At 38.4% G+C, this 14,257-nt stretch overlaps 1 long non-coding RNA gene across 1 annotated transcript; it reads right to left on the bottom strand.

Moving 5' to 3' along the window:
* Positions 1-3,206: 3,206 nt before the first annotated feature.
* Positions 3,207-9,840, bottom strand: LOC117513917. The gene is made up of 3 exons (XR_004561748.1): positions 9,830-9,840; positions 4,275-4,279; positions 3,207-3,750 (listed from the first exon to the last, which is right to left on the bottom strand). It is a non-coding gene; the product is annotated as an uncharacterized LOC117513917 (long non-coding RNA).
* Between the last annotated feature and the right edge of the window lie 4,417 nt (positions 9,841-14,257).

Here is a 14,257-nt window from a genome sequence, read left to right as displayed (position 1 = left end):
CACCAGCACAAATCATAATCCCCCTAGATTAGGATGTAATTAAATCAAAGATTTTTTTAAAGAAGGCCTTTTTGCTACCTGGGGGTGCATAAACATTAAGCCAAGTTACCTCCTTGCCATCTATTTTACCATTTAGCATAATGAACCTGCCCTCTGTTTAACTCAAAATGAACAGAGTGTGGCATCATAATAGCCACTCCCCTTTTACGACCAGATTTAGATGATGAGTAATATGTGTGTTTGAACCCCAACTTCTTTAATACCATTATGGATGTCTTGGTGGTGCAGTTTACCATGTTGTCATACTCATTAGCAGGTAGACGCTTCATTGAGCTCAGAGAGGTTGTGCAAACAAAGACCTTTTCCTGTCATTTCACTGCTCAGTTTCATGGTAGCCTGATACCATGACAGGCTGTTTCAGTGAATGAATGATTTCCAGGTCTGGGTTTGCCACGAGGCATGCGGCAGAGTCCAGCCTATATTTCATGAGTGTTGAAAAACATCAGCAGACAACTGACCAAATACTTTTGGTGCCTTAAAGGGGCCACAGACAATGAAATGCTGGAATTTTACAATGTTCATTTGATTTGGATGTACAGTCGGGTACATAAGTATTTTGAACAGTGACACACACGGTTGTTGTAATTTAGTTTCTCTACATTAGCAAAATGGACGTCATACTGAAACAATCAAGACGTGCTTATATTTAACAAAAATGTTGCCTAAACTATTCAGGAATAACAGCTATTTTTATGTACAGTATGTCCATTTTTAGATGCCATCACTAACTGTACCAACTAACATAGCTTAAGGATTATTGTTATTAATTAGATTAAATTGCTTTGCAGTCAATGACTATGTGAAGTCTAGGACTCGCGGTCATCAAGTGGTGAGTTTCCTTCCTTGAGATGTTCTACCAGGCCTTTACTGCAGCCTCCTTCACCTCACTTGCTGCCTCTTTCTGGTTCTTTCTGTCTTCGGTTTTGTCTTCACTAAGTGAAAAGAATCATACGACTGATTTGACGTTGAAGAATACTCAGTTTCTTTGCCTTGAGAAGTTCTTGGGTTGCTTTAGCAGTATGTTTTCAGGTCCATTTTCAGTGGGAACTGCTGTTAAATCATTCTGGCATTTGAATCTGAGCAGTGTGTGTGGCCCTATACACATCATAATCCATCATGTTGCTTCTGTCAGCAGTCATGTTATCGATAACCAGTGACCCAGTTACTCTGGAAGCTACGTGCCCATATCACAAATCTGCCTCCACCATGTTGGATGAGGTGATGTACTTCAGATAATGAGTCATTGCTTTCCTTCTCCTTATTCTTTGCTTCCCATCATTCTGGTACAAGTTAATCTCTGTTTTGTTTGTTCAAAGACCCTTGATCCACAACTGAGCAGGTTTCTGTAATTGTTTTCTAGCAAAGTGTAATCTGGCCTTCTTGTTCATGAGTGTCATCACCAGTGGTGGGCACAACTAGCCAAAACGTTAGCTTTGATAACCATTAATCTGATAACTGAAAAGTTATTGTTTATGATGCTAACTGCAAAAAAAATGTATCTTTATTACAGATAAGCGATAACTTTTACTGTTGATTCGGATGCGGCCACATCAGATTACATTGTCGGTTTCTGATAAACCAGTTTTACTTTCACTTTCGCTGCTGGGTAAATACAAGGATCACAAACACCTAAGGCACGAAAAATGATTGAATAAAAAATAAAACCCCAAACACTGTCATCATCTTTCAAAAGCAGTTAAACACAGTATTAGAAGTTAGTTTATCTCGGTATTATATACACGAACTAAAAAGCTGCTGCTTTTTTCACACGCTTTGAACCCTGCGGCTTAAACAACCAAAATACATCCATTAATGCATTGATTGGCAGAGTAAAAGACACGGAGTAAATATAAATTCTTACCTGTTAGTTTCAGTGGGATTCATCTGAAGAAATAATTCACATAGTCTTTTTTTTTTTTTTTTTTTTTTTCCTTTTCCCAAAACAGTGTCTAAACGGTGAAGAAAAATCCCTCTGTACACAGCTGTGCCGCCGTGAGAGCTCCTGTCCCTCACCAATTCTTGGAGATTAAATTATACCGTCAGCCACAAAGAAATAAAATAATGTTAAAATAAAATTAGTCAGTTTTGTTTTTGTGTCGTGTGGACGATAACACTCACTATAACGTCAAAAGTGAACCTGAACTCCACTATCCACAATGCTTCCTGCGTCGACCGGCCAATCACGTTTTGCGCTTAATGATGGCGTCATCGGCAAGCAACAGGCAGCCAGTCTGCCACAAATGCACAACAGACAGACTAAAATGCTTGATTTTAGGGTTTACAAACATTTTTGAACGCTAAACTTTGCTCACTTTACCAGCAAAAAAAAAAAAAAAATTATCGGATAAAAGTTATCACAACTAAATTTATCGGAAGATAATTGAGCCGAAAATTTGTCTGAAAAGCTAATCCGCTAGCAAAAGCGTTAGCTTCGATAATTATCTGTTATCGGATTCCCTGAATTGTGCCCACCACTGGTTATCACTGACTGCTGTTTCTTGCTCTCAAAAAGTACACTAGCACACAGGACACAAACACAGCCTAATATTAGTGACTTGTGTTGTAGTCCTCACGTGACACTGGTTTAACTGCCATTGTCCATGTTAGCCACGAACTGTTGGTGCAACCCCTACTCCAGAGTGTTCTTGTCTTGGCTAGATGTTGTGAAGGGCTGATCTTCACCAAGGAAAGAATTGTGCCATCCTTAACTTTATTGTTCCTCCATGGTCGTCCATGCCTCTTTAGTGTTGCCTGACTCACTAGGATATTCCTGTTTTTGAAGAATATACCAAAATGTTGATTTGGCCACTCTTAAAGTCTCTGTCTGAGATGTTTTTGCAGCCTAAGTATGCCCTCATTAACCTGCAGCAACACCTCCTTGGACCTCATGGCAGTGGTGTCCAAAGAGACCAAGAGGGTAAATATAAATGTAAGGATTGTGTATAAACATTCATTGAATTTCAACTGAAAGTCCGCACTGCAAGCACACCTTGATTGTGTCACTTTGAATCCATTGTTGTGCTATAGAGAGGCAAAATTACAAAACATTTCACTGTCCTAATACATAGGAACCAGAGCAATGAACCAGAACCTGTCACTCTGCACTATGAGCTCATACCTGTTAGTTGCTTTAAATGCTTTAAATATGCTATGATGGAAAGCTAAAATAACATAGCCGTACCAATACATATGGTCCTAACTGTATGTTCACCAGGTAATAGTTCCACTGTGTAGATTTCATCTGACTTTATTCAACTCTGCATTTCAATTCATTCTTCTGTCTTTGTGTGTGTTCTGAAACAGCCACCATGTGCGTCAGTGATCAGTCTTTATAATGTGTTAAAATCCTGTGACCCTGTCCTCTGATGTCAGTTAAGTAAAGTAGGAAACCGTTTGCTTGACACACTTGTAGCACGTCTACAGCTTGTCCTCGACAGCAGATTAACAGATGCATTTTCAATTCATTTTCATGTTATTGCAGCCACAAATATCCTGCTGCACCCTGAGTTATTTCAACATGTCTGTTAACCACTGTTTTTCATCTCTTACTGTACTTCAGTTAGATGTTCCTTTGCGTTCGGGACCCTTTTAATGAACTGTGAAGATTTATCCAGACTGATTCTTGTTGAGGTGACTTGATGTTCAAGTCACTAATTGCCTTGTTTGGTTGAACCACTTTAATTTTTTTAACTTACATTTCTTGTCTAAAACACAAAAAGCAGTGACACATTTCATTTGTGCCTGTGTACTGTATGTGAACTCCGTCTCAACTCGTCTCCACTCTGACAAGTGTGTTCGTCACAAACGGATCCCTTTACCCTGTAAGCGTGGCCGCCTGAAACCAAAGACACGTGTCAGTCATTGTTGGGTCACTCCACATCAGCTAACAGTTCACAACATTTTCCCGTTCATCTCTAAAAGCTAAATCTCTATTCCAAACGCATTCCTTGACACAATTTTAATTTTTTGTTTTTTAAGTTTGGCCCTAAGAGCTAAATTTTTACCATTTTTGCAATTGTTGGTATGTGTGTTATACACCTTACCAATTTCTTGTTTTTCAGTGGTTTGGTTTCATTTGTCACTAACGACACCGCCCCCCCTTCAAAAAACAAAACAAATAAATTATAGGGCTGCAAATGTTGATTTTCATTATAGATTAATCCATTGGTTCTTTTGGTTAGAGCCTCCATTGACCGAATAGTTGTTTGGTCCACAAAAACTCAGAATGGTGTAAAATGTCAATCTCTGTTTCCCAAAACCCAAGTTTAAGTCCTCAAATGTCTTCTTTTGTCCACAACCCAAAGATATTCAGATATTCTCTGACCGGTTCCTGTCAGAGAAGTTAATTCTGCATAAACATTTGAGTGCCACAAATCTTGTTGTACACAGATTTTGGAGAGAAAGTGCCACTTTTTACAGTATTTTGACTCCATATTCAGTCGTTATTTAAATCACCAATTGAATTGTAGTTTAACCCTCACCCAAGAGTTTACCTCTGTGACATATGCTGTTGAAATATTGTAAAAACTGGGGTTTTGAACTCTGAAGCTAGGTTTAGCTAGCTCTGTGGCAAATGTTTAATGCAGGATGAAACTAGTTTGAGACTTACTATAACTATATTGACTACACAACTGTGGTTACACGACATAATGCTGGACATATGATGACGATACACGAACGAACTATATTGGTATGGTGCAGGATCTAGGCCCTGAAATCCCATTGGTGCCGCCACTTATCCCTAGATTCTGTCATGTGAAATGGATGAGAATCTACAACTCTAGACTCTTATCCATCACAAGTCAGTTACAGATTGGAGGGGGAGCTGGGACAGTGCAGATGAAGCATCTAATCAAAGGACACGATTGTACCCAGGTCTATATATTGGTAGTTCATCTTCTTTATCCACTGAGCTCGTTGCTGTCAAATTAAGTGAAAGCTAGTAGGGAAAGATCGAAAACATGTTTTAAAGCTTTTTTTTTTTTTTGAGTAAATTAGTTTTAGCTTCTCTGTGACCCTTGAATGGAATAAGCGGGTGTAGAAAATGAAAGAATGACTGAAAGAATAATTTGATTACTACCAAGAATCCAGGAACAACTGGTCACATGAATAAAAAAAAATTAAAAACAACAAAAACATTAACAGTGAAGTGGGGCTCTGGGTGATCTGGTGTGGAATAACCCTGCTTCTTATCAAGGGTCATACCTTTAGGTTTTGTTTTACACTGATAGTGCTGGTTTTTTTTTTTGTTTGTTTGTTTTTTAAATTTGTGAACATATTACAAATTTGATTACTTCTATGGCCTTAATATTCTAACATGTATTAATGCAATGTTGTCTTTGTATCAAGGTGAAATCTGCATGACAAAGAAACTTTGTGACGGGAATGTATAGAGTACAACACGATTCATGTCCATGCTTACCTGAAATGTGACGCGTGCCGAAGTGTCTCTGCGGCACATAGGAATATGTAGTTCACAATAAAGTGCTGCTTGTTTTTCCCTTTTTCTTGTCTTTTAAAGCTGCCATCTGCCATTCTGTTGCGTACGACTCCACATGTATCATTTGACCATTTTAACCCAACTGTGTGAAGGGTGCTGAAGTCAGAATGTCCAGTCGCCATTATTTCCTGTGCCACACTTAAGCTTTTGTTTTAATACAAGCAAATGTGTGGTTTGAAATCACTCTGTTCTGATATGGATTAGAATAGAGGTCAGTCACCATAGAATTATGCTGATGGAACAAAGCGCAATGCAACTTGTAAGTTATTTCTGCCATCTGATGAATACTGCACAGTCCACAGTGGCCTTATCTTCATTAATAAACTGATTATTCAACAGCAAAGTAGTCCTCACTTTTTCCTTTAATGTTAGCAAGGGTGGTCAGGTTCATAAGTATTTGGACAGTGGTGCACCATCACAATGAAGTTGAAATTAAATAATCAAGGGGTGTGTGTGTGGGTGGGTGTGTGAGGTATAGACTCTCAGCTTCAATTCAGCACGTTTTACAAAAGCGTCACAGTCATTTAGGAATTACAGCCATTTTTATACACGGCTCCATTTTCAAAAGTGATTGATAATGTTGCAAACTAAACATGAGGACTGTTGATTCAATCATGTTTACAGAGTTCTTTAAGCAGGACAGGGGATGGATACATGAACATATCAGAGTCACTAAATATGCCTTAGACATGGGTTAAAGTTCTCCATCACCACGACGGATTTCCGTCATTTGGAAAATTTAACCACACATACGCGTGCGCACGTGGTGTCACGCGTGTTTTGGGGCCGAAATATGATAGTCTCACTGTCAAAGCAACATCCCATTCTGTGCTAATCAAAGCAGCAGCAATGTCTGCATGGACTGCGGAGGAAGGGACTGTGTGAATTTTCCTTCCTCTCTGCTCTGTTTACTGCTTGCCATGAGCCACGGTCTTTCTCCTCCCTGTCTTCGTTAGAATATTGGCAGATACTCCCCAAGTAGAGCAGGGTGTGGCTTTGCTTTGAACCAATGAAGCATTGATCCGTCTCACTGCTTCGATCGTTTGTTGTATTATTTAGCTTTATCTTAATTTTCCCCCGATAAAACCCTGAAGAGCATATGTCTGTGAGCAGTATTTACCTTTTTAATATTAAACTGACCTGTTATGGTCTTCTAAAACAGTTGATAGATGTATTTTATAACTTAAAAGCGGGACAGATGCTAATGCGTTAGCCTGTCTATGGCGTTTTCAATGTTAAAGTTAGCATTAAGCTGTTTGCATCTCAGTACAGTTTGTGCATTTGTTTTTTGTATAATAAATAATTAATGGCTTAGCATTTATTGTTGTAAAAGAGTCAAATGTATTATAAATTGTAATATTTTTAAATTTATTTTAATTTATATATTAATAATAATAGCAACAACAACAAAAGTGATAACTAATATTGCTACAATACACTTTTAGACAAAAAGAACCTGATAAAACAAAAGACAACAGAAAAGGTAAAACCACTAACAATGAACATAAATAAATATAGAAATAAATAACTTTCCTGTGAACACCTAGTGACTCTTACATCTCCACTTCATCCCTGTTTTATTTAAGTTTAATGACAATTTGTTTCGGTCAAACCACATCTAAGCTGTGATTTACACAAGAAAAAATAAAATGCAGTAAACTACACATTTGTGTCTTTTTTCCATGAAAATAACTTATTAAAGATCACATATTACACTTTAGTCAGGCCTTTAAAATACTTTTGTGGACTCTTGCTGTAACATGTCAGTGTTTGAGATAGTTGCTGTAGGCATCTAAAAATGCTCATAATTGGGTGAAACCTGATGGAAATCTCTGTTTTGTGTTGGTGATATACGAGGGCTGTCAATAAAGCAACGGTCCTTTTTATTTTTTTCAAAAACTATATGGATTTCATTCATATGTTTTTACGTCAGACATGCTTGAACCCTCGTGCGCATGCGTGAGTTTTTCCACGCCTGTCGGTGACGTCATTCGCCTGTGAGCACTCCTTGTGGGAGGAGTCGTCCAGCCCCTCGTCGGAATTCCTTTGTCTGAGAAGTTGCTGAGAGACTGGCGCTTTGTTTGATCAAAATTTTTTCTAAACCTGTGAGACACATCGAAGTGGACATGGTTCGAAAAATTAGCTGGTTTTCAGTGAAAATTTTAACGGCTGATGAGAGATTTTGAGGTGATTCTGTCGCTTTAAGGACTTTTCACGGTGCGAGACGTCGTGCAGCGCTCTCAGCCGCCGTCATCAGCCTGTTCAAGCTGAAAACCTCCACATTTCAGGCTCTATTGATCCAGGACGTCATGAGAGAACAGAGAAGTTTCAGAAGAAGTCGGTTTCAGCATTTTATCCGGATATTCCACTGTTAAAGGAGATTTTTTTAATGAAAGATGTGCGGACGGGTCCGCGCGTCGGGACGCAGCCGACACGGTGCGGCGGCACAGGAAAAACACCTCCGTGTTGATAACCATTTGTAAAATCCAGGCGGCTTTTGATGGCTTTCAGTGGAGTGAGTATATGAGAAATTGTTTAACAGCAGGACATGTTCCAACTTGTCCTTAAGGCTTTCAACAGAGGTGTTTTTCCTGTGGCGGAGCGTCGCGGCGGCTGCGAGCCGACGCGCGGACCCGTCCGCACGTCTTTCATTAAAAAAAATCTCCTTTAACAGTGGAATATCTGGATAAAATGCTGAAACACTTCTCTGTTCTCTCACGACGTCCTGGATCAATAGAGCCTGAAATGTGGAGGTTTTCAGCTTGAACAGGCTGATGACGGCGGCTGAGAGCGCAGAGCGACGTCTCGCACCGTGAAAAGTCCTTAAAGCGACAGAATCACCTCAAAATCTCTCATCAGCCGTTAAAATTTTCACTGAAAACCAGCTTAATTTTTAGAACCATGTCCACTTCGATGTGTCTCACAGGTTTAGAAAAAATTTTGATCAAACAAAGCGCCAGTCTCTCAGCAACTTCTCAGACAAAGGAATTCCGACGAGGGGCTGGACGACTCCTCCCACAAGGAGTGCTCACAGGCGAATGACGTCACCGACAGGCGTGGAAAAACTCACGCATGCGCACGAGGGTTCAAGCATGTCTGACGTAAAAACATATGAATGAAATCCATATAGTTTTTGAAAAAAATAAAAAGGACCGTTACTTTGACAGCCCTCGTATGTGCAAAATAAAAACATTATTCCAGGTATGTTTTTTGACGGAATATAACATCATAACTTTATTACAAGCTCAAACGTTGATATTGTGTGACAAAGGCCTTTTTAGAATAACTCACTTCAAGAAATAATGGCAAAACTCATATGTAAGTTAAAAAAAACAACAAAAAATGATTAATCGATTAATAAAATAATCGTTAGTTGCAGCCCTAGTTTGTTTTAGGAGTGAGAACATTTTACAGATTAAATGTGAATAAGCCAGTTTTGAGTTTCTCAGTGCGCATGCATTTTCAAAATTGGTGACAGTGTTGCCAGTGTTGTATTTTATTGACTGTACAGCCAGCAACACAGCACCCATTTGGTGCATTCACTGGATTAGAACCGATCAAAATACTACAGAAGACAAAGAATTTTTACTTGACAGTTTGAAGTGAGTTTTCTTTGCTTCGGAGAACTTCATACCCATTAAAATTCATTAGGATATGAAAAATTTGACTTGCTCTTTTAAAAAATTTCTGGGGGAGCACCCCCAGACTCCTCCCCACACACACACACACACACACATAATCAATAGTGTGTTTTTACTTCACACTTACTTCACAGATTGAAGTGAGTTTTATTTGTTTCAGAGTGCTTCATACCTGTTAAAATTCACCAGAATACACAAAATTTGACTTGGCCTTTAAAAATGTTCTTGGGGGGGGCACCCCCAAAACCCCCGGAGGGCACCCCCAAAACTCCCGGAATCAAGACTACACCCCGCCCCCACCACCCTTTTATGTACCTTTATGTTCAAGTTTTGCATTCTTTTTATGCTTTGTCTCGCCTTAGAGGCTATTTAGAATAGATTTGTATGCTGTATAATGTGTTTATTGTATTTATTGAGGAAAAAAGAGTGTGTTCCCCCACTACACCACATTTTAGGGAATTGCTAGCCAGTGTTGTATAAAGTACCGGAAAATCACACTTAAGTAAAAGTACAGATACCCATTAAAAAAATGACTGGTACAAGTTCAAGTCACTGATTGAAATGCTACTCAAGTAAAAGTCTTAAAGTATCTAGTATTTATTGTACTTAAGTATGACAAGTAATGTACAACTAAATGTACTCAAGTATTGAAAGTACAAGTAAATGTTAATAATCAAAAATGGACTGATTTTTTTTAAATAAAAGTTTATCTAGGCTTGTAAATGACTGGTAGTATTAGTCAAAATACTGAAAATTGTGCACATCACACAAAAACACTTCAGAAACAAGGTTTCAAAACCTAGAGTAGGCTACTCACTAGATGTTCACAAGAAACACTTATTTATTTATTTTCATTGTTACATGGTTTTATCTTTTCTGTTGTTTTGTTTCATTATGTTCTTTTTGTCTCTCTCTAAAATTGTATTGTAACATTATTAGTCTATTATTATTGACTGTTATTATCTATTATGTAGACTATTGTTGTTAATATATGAATAAAAATAAATTAAAAAAAATTACAATTTGACTTTTTTACAACAACGAACGCTGAGCCATTAATTATACAGAAAACAAATCAACACAAACGTGCTGATGCGAACAGCTTAATGCTAACTTTAACATTGAAAACGCCATAGACATGCTAACGCGTTAGCATCGGTCCCGTTTTTAAGTTATAAAATACATCTGTCAACTGTTTCAGAAGACCATAACAGGTTGGTTTAACATAAAAATATTAAATATTACTCACAGACATGCTCTTCAGGGTTTTACCGGGAAAAAATTAGGATAAAGCGAAACAAAATCCACGAATCGTAGATCAAAGCACTGCTTCGACCTGCGAATCACTGCTTCGATTGGTTCAAGGTTCAAAGCAAAGCTGCGCTGCAGAAAAGTTGATTACAGACCCCCTGCAGGTTCAACTATTCACTCAGGACAACAACAGTTGTCTTCTATCTCAGATTGATTTGCAGTGCATCGATGGGGAGAAGTAAAAACTGCTTCTGGATGGGCGAAGATATTAGAAGTATTTATATAACAGCTGAGTGGATCCTTGTCATTTGATTGGTTCTTTTTATGTCACATGACGGATTAATTCATCCCATATGTGTTGCATTGCATTTAGAGTGCGGCTTGGTTCCATTTTGAGTGCAAATTTGGTTCCATACGTTTGGTACCATTGCATTCTACAAACGTGTGCATGTCCTTGTGCACGTGTGTGTCAGTTACTCTTTTTGAAACTCAAATTGAGTTATTTGGACATAAAAAGGGGCGGTATGCATGGCTGAAAAAGAACACAGCATTCCAAGAAAAACACTTGCTACCTACAGTAAAATTTGGAGGTGGTTCAATCATGCTGTGGGGCTGTGCAGGTACTGGGAATCTTGTTAAAGTTGAGGGTCACATGGATTCCAGTCAATATCAGCAGATTCTTGAGAAAAATGATCATGAATCAGTGACAAAGTTGAAGTTACTCCGGGGCTGGATCTTTGAACAAGACAATGACTCTAAACCCTGCTCAAAATCTACTAAGGCATTCGTGCAGAGGAACATGTACAATGTTCTGGAATGGCCATCTCAGTCCCCAGACCTGAATATTATTGAAAATATGTGGTGTGATTTTAAGTGGGCTGTCCATGCTCGGAAACCAACAAACCTGAGATGTTTTGTAAAGAAGAATGGTCCAAAATACCTTCCACATACCATCATTGATGTTAAAGGGGCAATACACGGTATTAAGAACAGAGGTATGTAAACTTTGGATCAGTGTCATTTGGGTAGTTCCCTTGTCATTTTGATTCAAAAAGAGGAAACAGTTGTTTGACAATAAATGGCTTCACCCAACCACTAACCATGAGTGGAAAAAAAGTTTTTGTTGTCATTCATATTCTCTTAAAAATGGCCAAAAAAGCAAACATTCTGCCAGGGTATGTAAACTTTTGAGCACAACTGTACACACACACACACACATATATATATATATATATATATATATATATATATATATATATATATATATATATATATATATATATATATAAAACTTCATAATAAAAATACAATGTTGATTGGATGAAAATTGTAACAGTGGTAAAAGTTCACAACATCACAAACAAACACCACATAGTCAATATCAAAGCTTTCTTGTCAAGAAATCACGTATGATGATTTTTTAAAAAATACAATAAAATGAAGAGGAATGGATGTGGGACTAGAGACCCGACTACTATGTAACTGATCCAAAATTTGGTGGAACATCAGCCCACCTGCACTTAAGGTATGAGTTCACGGTTTCTAGTTAAACAACCCTATTCCTATTAAAACATTAATGACAGACAACCAAGTCTCTCACTGACTATTTGTTTCTGAGGAAATCTTAAACTGAAAAAAAAAAAAAGTTTAGAAATGGAGTTCTAGCCAGAAGTGCAGCTATCATAATGTAAAAAAAAGCCCAGTTTGTGCTCAAAATAGGAAGAAAATAACAACCCACTTTGTAATCATTGGTGCGTTAGTGTTACATCTGAAAGAAATATGGCCAGTTAGGTGTACTTTTGTTAAAAGGACACAAACTGTTGAGACTTAGCAGAGATACATGCTCTCAGAGTGCAACAGAGTTTTATTATCACTTATTTAGCAGTTGTTCATCTTTTTTCTTATTTTGTTTTCCAATTGCAAAGTACTGTATTTTCCAAACTGCAAGTCTCACTGAAGTATTTGTCACATCTGTCCAAAAATGCATCATGAAAAGGGAAAAAAAACTAATATGAACTCATATCCCATTTATTACTCTATGTTTTCACCCCTGTTTGTTTGTCTGTCTGTTTATTTGTTTGTTTGTCTGTGAACAGCCTGGAGCCCACAATTTTTCATATGTCCTTATGAAATTTTTAGCGTAGAATCATATCCTGATAGGAAAGAACTGATTCAACTGTCAAGCTCAAAGGTCAAAGTCAGGAAAAATCTCAGATACCTGAAGCTTTTGTGTAACAATCATTTCCACATTCAGCATTATTTCATAATAAAAGATGCGGGAACAATCAGAGCGCCACAGCAGCACATCTGAACCTGACGTGCTGCTGTGCATACGTCATTCTGGAGCATCAGTAGTGACTCACCGATTATCGCCTTGTTTCTGCTTAAAACTGACTTTAGAATGATTTAGATTAGATAGTCTTTATTGTCATTGTTACTTTTTACAAAGTCACAACGAAATTGAAAGTGCTTCGGCTCGTGAGTTAAAAGTAATAAATAATTTAAAAACATATTGCACTGACAGGAATAAAACATCTAATATATATATATATATATATAAAACAAATTGCACTGTTTATGGACAGGAATGGTACGGTCACAGGTTACACTGGGTGAAAAAGACTGCCACCAGATGTATTGCATACTGAACATACTATTTCACCTTGAAGAGTTAAGTGCCATGATTGCCTTTGGATAAAAACTTTTTTTAGACGGTTTGTTCTGGTTTGTAATATTCTGTATCTCCTGCCTGATGGCATGAGCTGAAACTGACAATGTCCAGGGTGTGAGACGTCCTTTGAAATATCTATTGCCTTCTTGCGGCATCTGGACGTGTAAATGTCTTCCAGTGTGGGGAGGGGGCAGCCTATGATCTTCTCTGCTGCCCTAACGACCCTATGTAGCACCTTCTTCTCTGAGGATGTGCAGCTGCCGTACCAAACACACAGTCCATATGTGAGCACACTCTCTATGGAGCAGTGATAGAAGGCGAGAAGCAGATTCTAAGGAAGACTTCCTCCTGAGGATTCTCAGAAAGTACAGTCTCTGCTGCGCCTTCTTCAGCAGCTCCTTGGTGTTGGCGCGCCATGTCAGGCTGTTCTCCAGCTCAATGCCGAGAAACCTGAACACCGGCACCCACTGCATATTTACACTGGCATATTTAAGAGATTTTACTTTGTCATCTGATGGTTAATAATTACATTATTCCCTTTGATCGCTTTAGATGAAGAGAGTCGGACTGAGAGAGTCGGACTCAGAGAGTCAGTCTCAGAAGTGCTGCTCTGGCACTCTGATCGCTCTCCCGTCTTATCTACATACTAAGCCTGGAGGTCCCATTTTTTGTTCTCAATGTTCTCTGGATCTTCTCACCTCACACATCATCTCTAGGCTCTCGATCTTCCCATATACCTCTGTAGTTACAGACGCACATCATGTGTCTTTCATGAATCCAATTAATTGCCCACATTTTGCAGTTAATTAGAACCGCCGATCTGTGATATACCTCCAGTTTCTGCCAGATGGCGTTTTCACTCATTGCAGTGTCACTGAGCCCTCCTTTTATTCATCCGTATTTCATCAAGGTAGGTCACTGAAAATTATCTGAAGATGTTTTCTAGGGCAAAAACATCCACAGATTCCAAATCTGCCATCACATTTACGCCAGCTATTATGGTTTGGGTGCTATGGGCCCCGTTTAGATGCCGTAAATAGCGCTTGGGCAGGCCCCCTCCCCCTCCGCAAATGCATAAAAACAGTATAGTTTTGTGAAAGCATTGCTTCTTAATTATTGCAAACAAATGTCAGC

Source organism: Thalassophryne amazonica, chromosome 7, assembly GCF_902500255.1.
Source record: "Thalassophryne amazonica chromosome 7, fThaAma1.1, whole genome shotgun sequence".
In the NCBI taxonomy this organism is placed as follows: Eukaryota; Metazoa; Chordata; class Actinopteri; order Batrachoidiformes; family Batrachoididae; genus Thalassophryne; species Thalassophryne amazonica.
Note: the sequence above shows the minus strand (reverse complement) of the source record. Positions and strands in the feature narration are given on the sequence as shown.